Source organism: Hylobates moloch, unplaced genomic scaffold (assembly GCF_009828535.3).
Source record: "Hylobates moloch isolate HMO894 unplaced genomic scaffold, HMol_V3 SCAFFOLD_8, whole genome shotgun sequence".
Taxonomy (NCBI): Eukaryota; Metazoa; Chordata; class Mammalia; order Primates; family Hylobatidae; genus Hylobates; species Hylobates moloch.
The window spans coordinates 58,779,290-58,791,917 of record NW_026652283.1 but is presented as its reverse complement, the minus strand read 5'-3'; the positions used below and the strand labels follow the sequence as shown (position 1 = coordinate 58,791,917).

Sequence of the window (12,628 nt, the reverse complement as noted above, 5' to 3'; positions counted from 1 at the left end):
TGGAATTAATGCCATAACACTTTCTGGGGTTTCTCACAGCACACAGCACAAGCCTTAGGCACATCGTAGGCATTCAGCATTCAGTAAACCCCTTTTTGATCAAATGATGTACAGGATTGAGTTCTACTTGCTGGACCTCTGCTTTCAGTATTCCATTTGGATTTTTTTTTTCGTCTCCCTTGGATATAATTCATAGTGAACTGATACCCTTGGTGTCTCTGTTCTATATGAAGAGGAGAAGAGAGAAAAAAAGTACGATGGTAACTACCTAAATCACTCAATTTCCATACGACACAAGCTGCAGGGTCGTGTTTTAATGTTCATTAGAATCCTGTACAGCACTGAGAAATCTAGTGTTAATTTCTTAAATGATACATGAAGAAGACAAACTATCATGAATGCATTTACTCCTCTCATAGGACTACAGATCAATACTTTGTTAATATTGACTTCCTTCTGTGTTAGTCCATTCTCACGCTGCTATAAAGGACTGCCCAAGACTGCGTAATTATAAAGGAAAGAGCTTTAATTGACTCATAGTACTGCAGGGCTGGGGAGGCCTCAGGAAACTTAGAATCATGGTGGAAGGGGAAGCAAACACATCCTTCTTCACATGATGGCAAGAAAGAGAAGTGCCGAGCAAAAGGGGGAAAAGCCCCTAATAAAGTCATCAGATCTCAGAAGAACTCACTCACTATCACGAAAACAGCATGAGGGTAACCACCCCTGTGATTCAATTACCTCCCACCGGGTCACTCTCATGACACATGAGGATTATGGGAACTACAATTCAAAACGAGATTTGGGTGGGGACGCAGCCAAACCATATTATGTTCTATTACGGGGAGTGCTAATTTGTCTCTCCCTCTAGAAATGTAAACTCCATAAGAGCAGGGGTGATGATGCAGAGTCTATGCTATTTTGTTCAATTCTGTATCCCCAGTTCATAGAACAATCCCTAGCACATGGTATGTACACTGAATAAATACTTGTGGAAAGACCGAATAGGATTTATGTTATGTGTGGTATAATCTTACAGATTATGATAATCAGCAAAGTAGAAATTAGACTCATCTCATATGTCTGAAATCTGTCCTTGGGGTTTGACATCAGGCTGTGACTCCCACTTGGGTTTGAGCTGGGATTCTGTACAAAACCTTAGCCCCATGCTTTAGGTAACCACAGTGTCTGCTTCTGGAAAAGAAGAAGTGTTTCAGTAATGAAGGGAAATGGTGACCCATAGGAAAAGCTGATGTAATGGAGATGAGGGAACAGACCCACACATGGATACTTCCCTACTGAATACATTTGTGTATGTGGATGTCCATAACTACCACAGAGGCCTTTCACAGTGTCCTCTTTGTCCCCTTTGCCTCACTTGGTTATTCTTTACCGCTCTATAGTAATAGGTTGAGTTTTGATTCATGTTGATTTTATTTATTGACAGAGTCTCACTGTGTCACCCAGGCTGAAGTGCAATGGCATGATCACGGCTCACTGCAGCCTCAATCTCCCTAGGCTGAGGTGATCCTCCCGCCTCAGTATCCCAAGTAGCTGGGACACGCTTGGCTAACTTTTGTATTTTTTTGTAGAGACAGGGTTTCTCCATGTTGCCCAGGCTGGTCTCGAACCCCTGGGCTCAAGTGATCTGCCCACCTCAGCCTCCCAAAGTGCTGGGATTGCAGGTGTGAGCCATTGTGCCTGGCCCATGTTGATTTTAATACTTAGAAAGAATCAAAGAAGATTGACACTAGTCACTGTTAATGATGTTTTTTGGGTTACTACATCTTAGTCATCTTTGTTTCCTCTGAGAGCATATAGACCTCTCAGATACCGACATGGGTTTGTTAACTTTGCAGTGCACTAATGAGGCTGAAAGATCATCAGCTCCATTTTTCAGATAGTGAGACCAAAGCACAAACACTTACCTGGGGCCAAAGAAAGCTTGCTCTGTTATTATGGTCTTTTATCCTGGTGCCCAGGCCTTCTTGACCTCCTATTGCCAGAATGCAGTAGGATTTTGACTTGTCCCTACTATCTGATGGAGAAAAGGATGAGTCCCATGGTTCTAACAGTATCTTTTTTTTATGCTGTACATTTATTATCACTGGAATAAAAGCCTGGGAAAAAGAGACCAACTATAAAGCTCTTTGAATTTAGGACTTGTCAGTCCCTACAGGGAAACAGAGGGTGTTAGAGAAAAATGAACTGGTGGAGATTATGCGGCCACAAAAGGTTTTTGATCTCTGGTCTATACATTAGAGTGAAAATTCCAGATGCTTGAATTTTCAAGTTTTCAGTCCTAAGAGTGGGATGTAGTATAAGTTACAGACTCTGGAGCCAGACTGTGTTGGCTCCACTATCTGCTTGCCCTGGGACCTTGAGCAAGTTACACGACCCCTCTGTGTGTAAGAGTCTAAACCTGCGATACTCCTCACTTCACTGGGCTGCTGTGGGGATTAAAGGATTTAGCAAAATTCATACTTAAAGCACTTAGAACAGCAACTAGCACACAGTGAGTATTCAACAAATGCTGTATTATGAGCATAATGATGGTAATTTCCCGTTCTAACTGGGGGCTACATGTATACTTTTCTCTCATTTTGTCTAATGTCATAAAATGGCCATTTCTATAACTTATTGACACTCAGATTGCTGGATTTTACCCCCAAATGAAGCTCTTTGGATATTTCCAGCAAAGGAAAAGAAGAGGAACAAAATTTAGGAAGAAAGCAGAGGAATGTTCGCAGACATAGTAGAAAAAATAATTAATTCTTGAATTCACTCAAGAATTAGGATTCGCCTTTATTAAGTATCTGCCACATGCAAAATATTGTGCAGGGATGAGGAGGGTGCATATCACACATGTGTACATGCGTGTGCATGCATGTACACAATATTGTTCCTGCCCTCAAAGAACCTATATCCATCTTCTCCAGGAGGCTTTCCTTGGGACTCCAGGCAAGGTTAGGATTGCTCCTCTGTTTGCTCATAGCACCCTGCACTCACCTCTGGCACTCATATATTATTAGGCTTTGTAATCGCCTGCTGTCTAGAAACCAGTGAGCTTCAGGAGCTTACGAATCATGTCTTCTTGGCTTTTGTACCACCCAGCAGTAGTTCGCTGGACAGGGCAGGACTGGACAGAGCTAGCAGAGGTTGTCTCTTTGGTGTAGATCTTCCTCTTCTTCCATTGGCTTTGGTGCCATACCTTTAGCCTTAGACCTACCTTACTTTTAGGACTAATTGTTATCCTTGACCCCTTCTTGGTTCCTCTTCACTTGTGACCTTCTTTCTTTGCCTCTTTGATCCCACTGGAGACACTAGGCCTCACCACCAAGGCAAGAGAAAGAAGGGGCCTGTCTTCTTCCACTGGGAAGGAAGTGTAGAGGGCTCAGCTCACCCACAGCTTCTTGAGCTTCAGGATATCAAGGCTGTGCAGGCTCTGGTTTTTCCATCCCTGGAGGTGGTCTCTCTCTTTAAGATTTCTCTGCCTATTCACTCACCTTCCACTGGGAAGAGGAACCCAGTGTGGAGTGACACTGGGGGCTAGGGGGAAGGTTGGCCAAAGCTTTGATCAAAGAACTTCCCCATCAGCTGTGTTTACCTTGCTCTTTCTTCTCTGTCTCCCCAGCCAGGTTCTCAAGCACGGAGTTCTCAGGCCAGCCATTCCTGGGGCAGCAGATGGATCCAGTTCATCCCTCAGTTGAGTCTCTGCAGCTTCTGGCTTCTGTCAGTGTTTGGAACTTTAGGACTGTTTGAAAGCAACCACACATTGTGTGTCTGCAATGTGTTTATGCCAAGCACAGTTTCATGCAGATGTTCATAAACACGCTGCCAGTTACCAACCATCTTTCTATCAGTCTGAATTGCTATTTGCTTTTCCAGTTCAAACAGAGAGGCACATATTCTGGTGACACACAGGTTCCCTAATACACGCTATCCACTAAGACGTCAGCCGAGTTGCCTTCCCCCACGTTCATGCTCACACACTCTCCACGCACCCCAATGTCTTCTGCACAGACCCGCCTCATCTCTGTCTCCCTGTGTGGTTATGTTTAGCCAGATCCTTCCTTTGTAATTGTTTTTGAAGCTTAGTTTTAAACCTCTCCCAAAACCACAGTGGCATGGTAGAAGGTAAGGCTGCCAAAGTTTAAGAGAGTCATGATGTCTGCTTTCCCCTTGCCTCAGGCCGTCTTCTTCTTCTTGTGGAACATTGTAATGGAAAGGTGGACAGATCTTTTTCTGCACTTGCCTGACGGCTCCTTCTGGAACATAAACAAAAAGCTTCATGGTCCATGTGGCGCCAAAGCTCTACAACAGAGGCTCATGGTAGAGGCTATTGGATGAGCCTTGGTTAGTTTTAGACTTGGCTAGACCAGCAGGATTCCTGGGGGATGTTTTTTTGTCCTCTGTCATTGCTGAAGGTCTGATTAGAAGAACCAAGCAAAATAATGACAGCTCTTGAAATTCTGGGTTTTACTCTTCAGCTTATCCAAGTCAGTGGTGATTTGGTTTATATGACATATTTTTGATGAGAAACATATTCTTAAAAGGTCATTCTCTACTTCCTTCCTCCAAATCTCAGATTCTGGACCCTTGGCCCACATTGTTTTTTAATTCCCCTGCAGAGGTGGGAGGCTCAGCCGTCAATGGCCAGCACATCCAATACACCCATCATCACTACTCATCATGGAGGAGCTGGGTAAAGAGTCAACCTCTTCCCTGGCATTTATTTTATTTTATTTTTTTATTTTAAAAATATTTTTATTTTACTTTTTGTGGGTTTTAGTAGGCATATATATTTATAGGATACAAATGTTTTGATACAGGCATACAATACATAATAGTCATATCATGAAAAATGGGGCACCCATCCCCTCACGCATTTATCTTTTGTGTTACAATCCAATTATACTCTTTCAATTATATTAAAATGTACAATTAAATTGTTATTGACTGTAGTCACCCTGTTGTGCTATCGAATACTAGGTCTTATTCTTTTTTTTTTCTCTGTCGCCCAGGCTAGAGTGCAGTGGTATGATTTTGGCTCACTGCAACCTCTGCCTCCTGGGTTCAAGTGATTCTCGTGTTTCAGCCTCCATAGTAGTTGGGATTACAGGTGTGTACCACTACATTTGGCCAATTTTTGTATTGTTAGTAGAGACGGGGTTTCACCATGTTGGCTAGGCTGGCCTTGAACTCCTGGCCTCAAGTGATCTGCCCACCTCGGCCTCCCAAAGTGCTGGAATTACAGGCATGAGCCACTGCACTCAACTTTATTCATTCTTTCTAACTTTTTTGTACCCATTAATCATCCTCTGATTTTTAGATCCCAGAAATAAGTGAGAACATGCAATGTCTGTTTTTCTGTGCCTGGCTTATTTCACTTAATATAATGACCTCCAGTTCCATCCACGTTGTTGCAGATAACAGAATTTCATTCTTTTATTATGGCTGAAGTACTCCATATATGTACCATATTTTCTTTATTCATTCTGTTGATGGACACTTAGGTTGCTTCCTAATCTTAGGTATTGTCAACAGTGCTGTAGTAAGTATAGGAGTGCAGATGCCTTTTTAAAATACTGATTTCCTTTCTTTAGGGCATCTACCCAGCAGTGGGATTGCTGGATCATATGACAGCTCTATTTTTAGTTCTTTGAGAAAAGTCCAAACTGTTATCCATAGTGGTTGTACTAAATTACATTCTCACCAACCATGTACAAGGGTTCTCTTCTTTCTATATCCTTGCCAGCATTTGTTATTGCCTGTCTTTTGGATATAAGCCATTTTAACTAGGGTGAGATGATATTTCATTATAGTCTTGATTTGCATTTCTCTGATGATCAATGATGTTGAGCACCTTTTCGTATGTCTGTTTGCCATTTATATGTCTTCTTCTGAGAAATGTCTATTCAGCTCTTTTGCCCTTTTAAAAATTGGATTATTAGATCTTTTCCTATAGAGTTGTCTGAGCTCCTTATATATTCCAGGTATTAATCCCTTGTCAGATGGGTCGTTTGCAAATGTTTTCTCCCATTTGTTGGGTTGTCTCTTTATTGATTGCTTCCTTTGCTGCATAGAGGCTTTTTAACTTGATGTGATCCCATTTGTCCATGTTTGCTTTGATTGTCTGTGCTTGTGGGATATTACTCAAGAAGTCTTTTCCCAGACCAATGTCCTGGACATTTTCCCCAATTTTTTTTGTAGTAGTTTCATAGTTTGAGGTCTTAGATTTAAGTCTTTAAGCTATTTTGAATTGATTTTTGTGTATGGCAAGAGATAGGGGTCTAGTTTCATTCTTCTGTATATGGATATCCAGTTTTCCTAGCACCATTTATTGAAGAGGCTGTCTTCTCCCCAGTGTGTTCTTTGCACCTTTGTAAAAAATAAGTTCACTGTGAGTGTGTCAGTTTGTTTCTGGGTTCTCTATTCTGTTCCATTCATCTATGTGTCTGTTTTTATGCCAATACCATGCTGTTTTTGTTACTTTAGCTTTGTAGTATAATTTTTAGTCAGGTAATGTGATTCCTCCAGATTTGTTCCTTTTGTTTTGGACAGTTTGGCTATTCTGGGTCTTTTGTGTTTGCTTATAAATTGTGCGATTATTTTTTCCATTTCTGTGACAAATGTCTCTGGTATTTTGATAGGGATTGTTTTGAATCTGTAGATTGCTTTGGGTAGTATGGACATTTTAACAATGTTGATTTTTCCCATTAATGAACATGGAATATCTTTCCATTTTTTGGTGTCTTCTTCAATTTCTTCTATCGGTGTTTTATACTTTTTATTATGGATATCTTTCACTTCTTTGGTTAATTCTTAGGTTTTTTTGTGAACTACAGAATTTATTAAAGAAGAAAGCTATCAATTGGAACAGGAGGGAAAAAAAAGTTTAAAAAAATCTATAGGAAAAAAGGCATTTAGTGTTGGTCGCCTTCCCTCTGCGGGAGGGCGTCAGAAAGGCAGCTGGGACCTCACAGATCCGTGTGGGCTCTGCACATACCTGAAATTCCTGAATTCTAAACTGCATTGTACAAAATGCCACTTGAAACGTCCACCAGAACCCCCAGCCAAAGAGGCGCATCTGGACAGCTTCACAGCACAGAATGTGTGACCTTGGTCCCCGTGGGTCCTGGGGGAGGACAGCAGCAGCCACGCGGGGAAGACAGCAGCAGCCACACGGTGGCCCCTGCGCACTCGGGCCATGACCACAGGGACCGCCCGCTGGGGGCCACAAGAGTGACCTGGGAGCCAGAGGGAGCCCTGAGTGTCGGCGGAAGGCACAGGTCCCTGCCCAGGGTGGCCATCCCAGAGGCACATTTAGTGTTTGTTCTACTTATGAAATCAAGGACAATCAATTGTACTTATCTTACAACTGATATTCTGGGATGGGATTGGAAAACATTGATTCCAGAACCGCTCTTTTTCTTAAAATCGCTGGTTTTTATGACAATGTCTTCCTCATTAGAATCTATAAGATCGCAGGAATTTCGCCAAGAAGGGCTGCATAGAAACCACAGCGGCAGCTCGGCCAGGGCTGCTCCCATTGCGGTGGCCAAGAACTGGCTGAGGGCACGACACTGGACTGTTGCGATAAACACTTTACTCTGGGTGAAGACTGCATATTTAAGGACACAACTGCACATTTAGATCAAGCGGTGGTGATTTCAGGGCATACACGGAGCTTCATGCTGAGAACACCCAGGGGTCCTCAAGAGTCTTCCTCCTCGTCTTTAATTTCAGAAATTCTGTCTATAGATTTAAGGATTTCGGCAACAAGATTCAGTGTCTCAGCTCCGGAAACCAGTTGCTTAATGGAAGCCTGTGCGCTGTTTCATGGCCACGCGGAGGTTCTGCAAGGCCACGTCGGCGTTCTGCTTCACCACTGTCAGTCTGGTGCTCTGGCCGCACCACAGGGCTTCATTCTCTCGCTGGAAGTTGGAGACCTGCGCCTGGAGCAAATTGATTTCCTGTTTCAGTTTCACGACGTGGTTTTCTGCCTTTACAGCCCGTTTGGTCATCAGCTCCAGGTTCTGCTCCACCTGCTGAACCACCGACTCCAAGTCGTGGTAGTCGCTTTCCTCCTTGATCATTTTTGCTTCTAATTTCCGCTCAAGTGTCTTCACCATTTCTGTTTGAGCTTCAGAGAAGCTCTGAACCTCATTCAGCTTTCTTCTCAGCTTAGAATTTTCATCTTTCAGTGCTTCGTAACTTATCTGCAGCGTCCGCAGGCGCCTGTATCCCAGAGACTCTCCATAAGCCGCAAAGTCTGCGCTAGGACTCCCTGCCGGAGAGGCCTGAGACAGGAGAATCAGTGTCACTCAACGCCCACGGGGGCAGAGACTCAGGCCCTGCCAGCTCCAACGGGGTGGAGAAAAAGGAAAGGTATGTCCTGCAGGGCCACGTGCTGGCAGGGACCCTCTCGGGGTGAGTCTGCTGGATGGCGGACGGCAGGTAGGCCCCACTCCATCAGATGTCCTCATCCTCCTCCTTATCCAGGAGGTCACCGGCCCCTGTCGGGTCCTCGAAAAATGGCTGCTGATACTCCAGGCCATACCCCCCCCCCCCCCACCGCCCCCGGTTTGGGAGGGTGAGGAGTTGTGGTCAAGTCCCAGGGAATGCCTCGAGGCTTCCTTTGCATAAATGCTAAATGCTGCTGGCTGGGTCCTCTTTTGACAGGCCGAGGTTCTTGGTCTTCAGAAGCTCTTTAAAGGAGAATGGATTTGCCTCTTCAAGATCTTTAAATTTGTCATCGTCGGGAATGGCGAGGCTCCGGGCTCGGGACAGCGGGGTGGCGCCGGGGTGGCGCCCGGGCGGCGCTGGTAGCCAGACATCGCCGCGGGCCCGGCGGGGCAGGACCTGCCTAGCCCTGCAGCGGCGGCTCCATGGCCCTGGCTCCGCCCCCGCCCGTGCCGCCCGCCCCCGTCTCCCGCCGCTCGGCCGCCCCCGCTCCTCGAGCCTCTCCATTTCTTAGGTATTTGATTTTATTTGTAGCTATTATTAGGTGGGATTACTTTTTAAATTTCTTTCTCAGATTGTTCACTGTTGGCATATAGAAATGCTACTAAAAAAGCTAATTTTTGTGTATTGATTTTCTGTCCTGTAGCTTTACTGAATTTATCAGTTCTAATAGTTTTTTGGTGAAGTTTTCAGGTTTTTCCAAATGTAAGATCATATCATCTGCAAGCAAAGGTAATTTGACTTCTTCCTTTCCAATTTGGATGCCTTTTATTTCTTTCTCTTGTCTGATTGCTGTAGCTAGGACTTCCAGTACTATGTTGAATAACAGTGATGACAGTGGGCATCCATGTCATTCTCCAGGTCTTACAGGAAAGGCTTTTGGTTTCTCCCCGTTCAGTATGATACTAGCTGTGGGTCTGTCATACATGGCTTTTATTATGTTGAGGTATGTTCCTTCTATATGTGGGTTTTTGAGGGTTTTTATCATGAAAGGATGTTGAATTTTATCAAATGCTTTTTCAGCATCAATTAAAATGATCATATAATTGTTGTCCTTCATTCTGTTGATATGATGTATCACATTGATTGATGTGTGAATGTTGAACTATTCTTGCATCCCAGGGATAAATTCCACTTGGTCATGATAAATGATTTTTCTTTTTTTTGAGACGGAGTCTCGCTCTGTCGCCCAGGCTGGAGTGCAGTGGCGTGATCTCGGCTCACTGTAAGCTCTGCCTCCCGGGTTCGCGCCATTCTCCTGCCTAGGCCTCCCGAGTGGCTGGGACTACAGGTGCCCGCCACCACGCCCGGCTAATTTTTTGTATTATTAGTATAGACGGGGTTTCACCGTGTTAGCCAGGATGGTCTTGATCTCCTGACCTCGTGATCAGCCCGCTTTGGCCTCCCAAAGTGCTGAGATTACAGGCTTGAGCCACCACGCCCAGCTGATGAATGATCTTTTTAATGTATTGTTGAATTTGGTATGGTAGTAGTTTGTTGAGGACTATTGCACCAATATTAATCAGATATTGGCATGTAGTTTTCTTTTTTTTTGATGTGTCTTTGTTTGGTTTTGGTATCATACTAACCTCAAAATGAGTTTGTAAGTATTCCCTCCTCCTCTATTTTTGGAATAGTTTGAATAGGATTGATATTGTGTCTTCTTTAAATGTTTGATAGAATTCAACAGTGAAACCAAGTCCTGTGCTTTTCTTTACTGGGAGACTTTTTATTATGGTTTCGATCTTGTTGCTTGTTATTTGTCTGTTCAGGTTTTGGATTTCTTCATGGTTCAACCTGGGGAGGTTGTATGTGTCTAGGAATTTGTCCATTTCTTCTAGATTTTCCAATTTATTGGCATATAGTTGTTCATAGTAGCCACTAATAATCTTGAATTTCTGTGGTATCAGTTGTAATACCTCCTTTCTCATTTCTGATTTTATTTGTTTGTTTATCTTCTTTTTCTTAATCTGGCTAAAGGTTTGCCTTTTTTTTTTTTTTGAGACGTAGTCTTGTTCTGTCACCCAGGCTGAAGTGCAGTGGCATGATCTCAGCTTGCTACAACCTCTGCCTCCCAGGTTCAAGTGAATCTCTTGCCTTAGCCTCCCAAGTAGCTGGGATTATAGGCATGGACACCCCGCCCAGCTGAGTTTTGTATATTTTATAGAGACAGGGTTTCACCATGTTGCCCAAGCTTGCCTCAAACTCCTGACCTCAAGTGATCCTCCTGCCTTGGGCTCCCAAAGTGCTGGGATTATAGGCATGAGCCACCACACCCAGCCTCTGTTTTGTTTAACTTTTAAAAAAAACAACTTTTTGTTTCTTTTATCTTTTGTTTTCTTCATTTTAATTTTATTTATTTATTCTCTGATCTTTATTATTTCATTTCTGCTACTAATTTTGGGTTTGTTTTGCTCTTGCTTTTCTAGTTCTTTAAGATGCATTGTTAGATTGTTTATTTGAAGTTTTTCTTCTTTTTCAATGTAGGTACTTTTAACTATAAAATTCCCTCTTAGTAGTGCTTTTACTATATCCCATAGTTTTGGTATGTTGTGTTTTCATTATCATTTGTTTCAAGACATTTTGAAATTCCTTCTTAATTTCTTCATTGACCCACTGGTCATTCAGGAGCATATTGTTTAATTTGCATGTATTTGTATAGTTTCCAAAATTCTTCTTGTTATTGATTTCTAGTTTTATTCCATTGTGGTCAGAGAAGATGCTTGATATTATTTCAACTTTTTTAATGTTTTAAGACTTGTTTTGTGACCTAACATGTGATCTATCCTTGAGAATGATCCACGTGCTGAGGAGAATTGTATTCTGCAGCCGTTGGATGAAATATTCTGTAAATATCTATGAGAACCATTTGGTCTATAGTGCCGATTAATGTTTCTTTGTTTATTTTCTGTCTGGAAGATCTGTCCAGTGCTGAAAGTGAGGTGTTGAAGTCTCCAGCTATTATTGTATCAGGGCCTTGCTCTCTCTTTAGCTCTAACAATATTTACTTTATATATCTGGGTGCTCCAGTGTTGGGTGCACATTTATTCAAAATTGTTATCTCCTCTTGCTGAATTGACTTATTTATCATTTTTTTTTTTGAGACAGAGTCTCATTCTGTTGCCCAGGCTGGAGTGCAGTGGTGCAATCTCAGCTCATTGCAACCTCCACCTCCTGAGACCCCTTTATCATTGTATAGTGACCTTGTTTGTCTCTTTTTATAGTTGTTTTTTTCTATTTTGTCTGATAGAAGTATAGCAACTCCTGCTCTTTTTTTTTGTTTGTTTGTTTCCATTGGCATGGAATATCTTTTTTCATCCCTTTATTTTCAGTGGATGTGTTCCCTGGCATTTAAGGATCTCTAGCATCTGGCTCCTACTTGTCACTCAATGTATTGCTCACTTCTTATAACTCTTGCCTTGATTAAAATGATGCTGCTTGTTTCATATAATTTCCTGATATTCTTACCTTTCTGACAATTCCTTTTCAATTTCCTTTTAGGGCACCTCTTCCTCATAAATATCAGTTTCCCAAAAGTTTTGATATTGGTCTTTTTCTGCCCTTTTCATCTTATGTATGTTCTTATTTACCTGGATGGCTTTACTATAATCACCAAGTCCATATCTTTATCTACATCTAGAAATCTCTCCTGAATTCTAGACCTGGATAATTGCATATATTTTTGATGTCTCAATGGGCACTTTGAACTCAACTTGTCCAAAACCAAATTCAGTTTTTTTCCCTGAGGTTAGTTCACTTTCTGTATTTTTAGTCTAAAAGAATGACCCACAAGTCAAAATCTGGGATTCATCCTGCGTTTCTTCCCACTCCTTACTTCTCATCTGAAATTGCAACTCTTATCCCTGGCCATCTCCATCTCAGAAAATTTTATCACCATACATCCAGCTGCTCAAGACAAAACTCTTGACATACTTGATCCTCTAAGTTAATCAATCTTGGTGCTTTCTTACATTGGGATTTTTCATTCTCTGAGTATGTATTTCTTCATCATTTAAGCAAATTGGGCAAGGGTGCTGTCTTACTTGTGCTCAAATCATTCTAACCAACATAGACCCCCTAAGTTTTCATCTAAAATGCACTTCAGACTGCAAAACTTCAAGAGGACGGTAAAACTGGACACAGTGTCATGGAAATTTGAAAT

The 12,628-nt window shown here is 42.4% G+C and overlaps 1 long non-coding RNA gene and 1 pseudogene across 1 annotated transcript in view; one reads left to right on the top strand and one right to left on the bottom strand.

The window, feature by feature from the left end:
• The window catches only part of LOC116473204 (uncharacterized), a 41,290-nt gene that overhangs the window by 14,003 nt on the left and 14,659 nt on the right, over positions 1–12,628 (top strand). The window lies entirely within an intron of this gene.
• On the bottom strand, positions 7,680–8,840 carry LOC116473203 (endosome-associated-trafficking regulator 1-like; annotated as a pseudogene).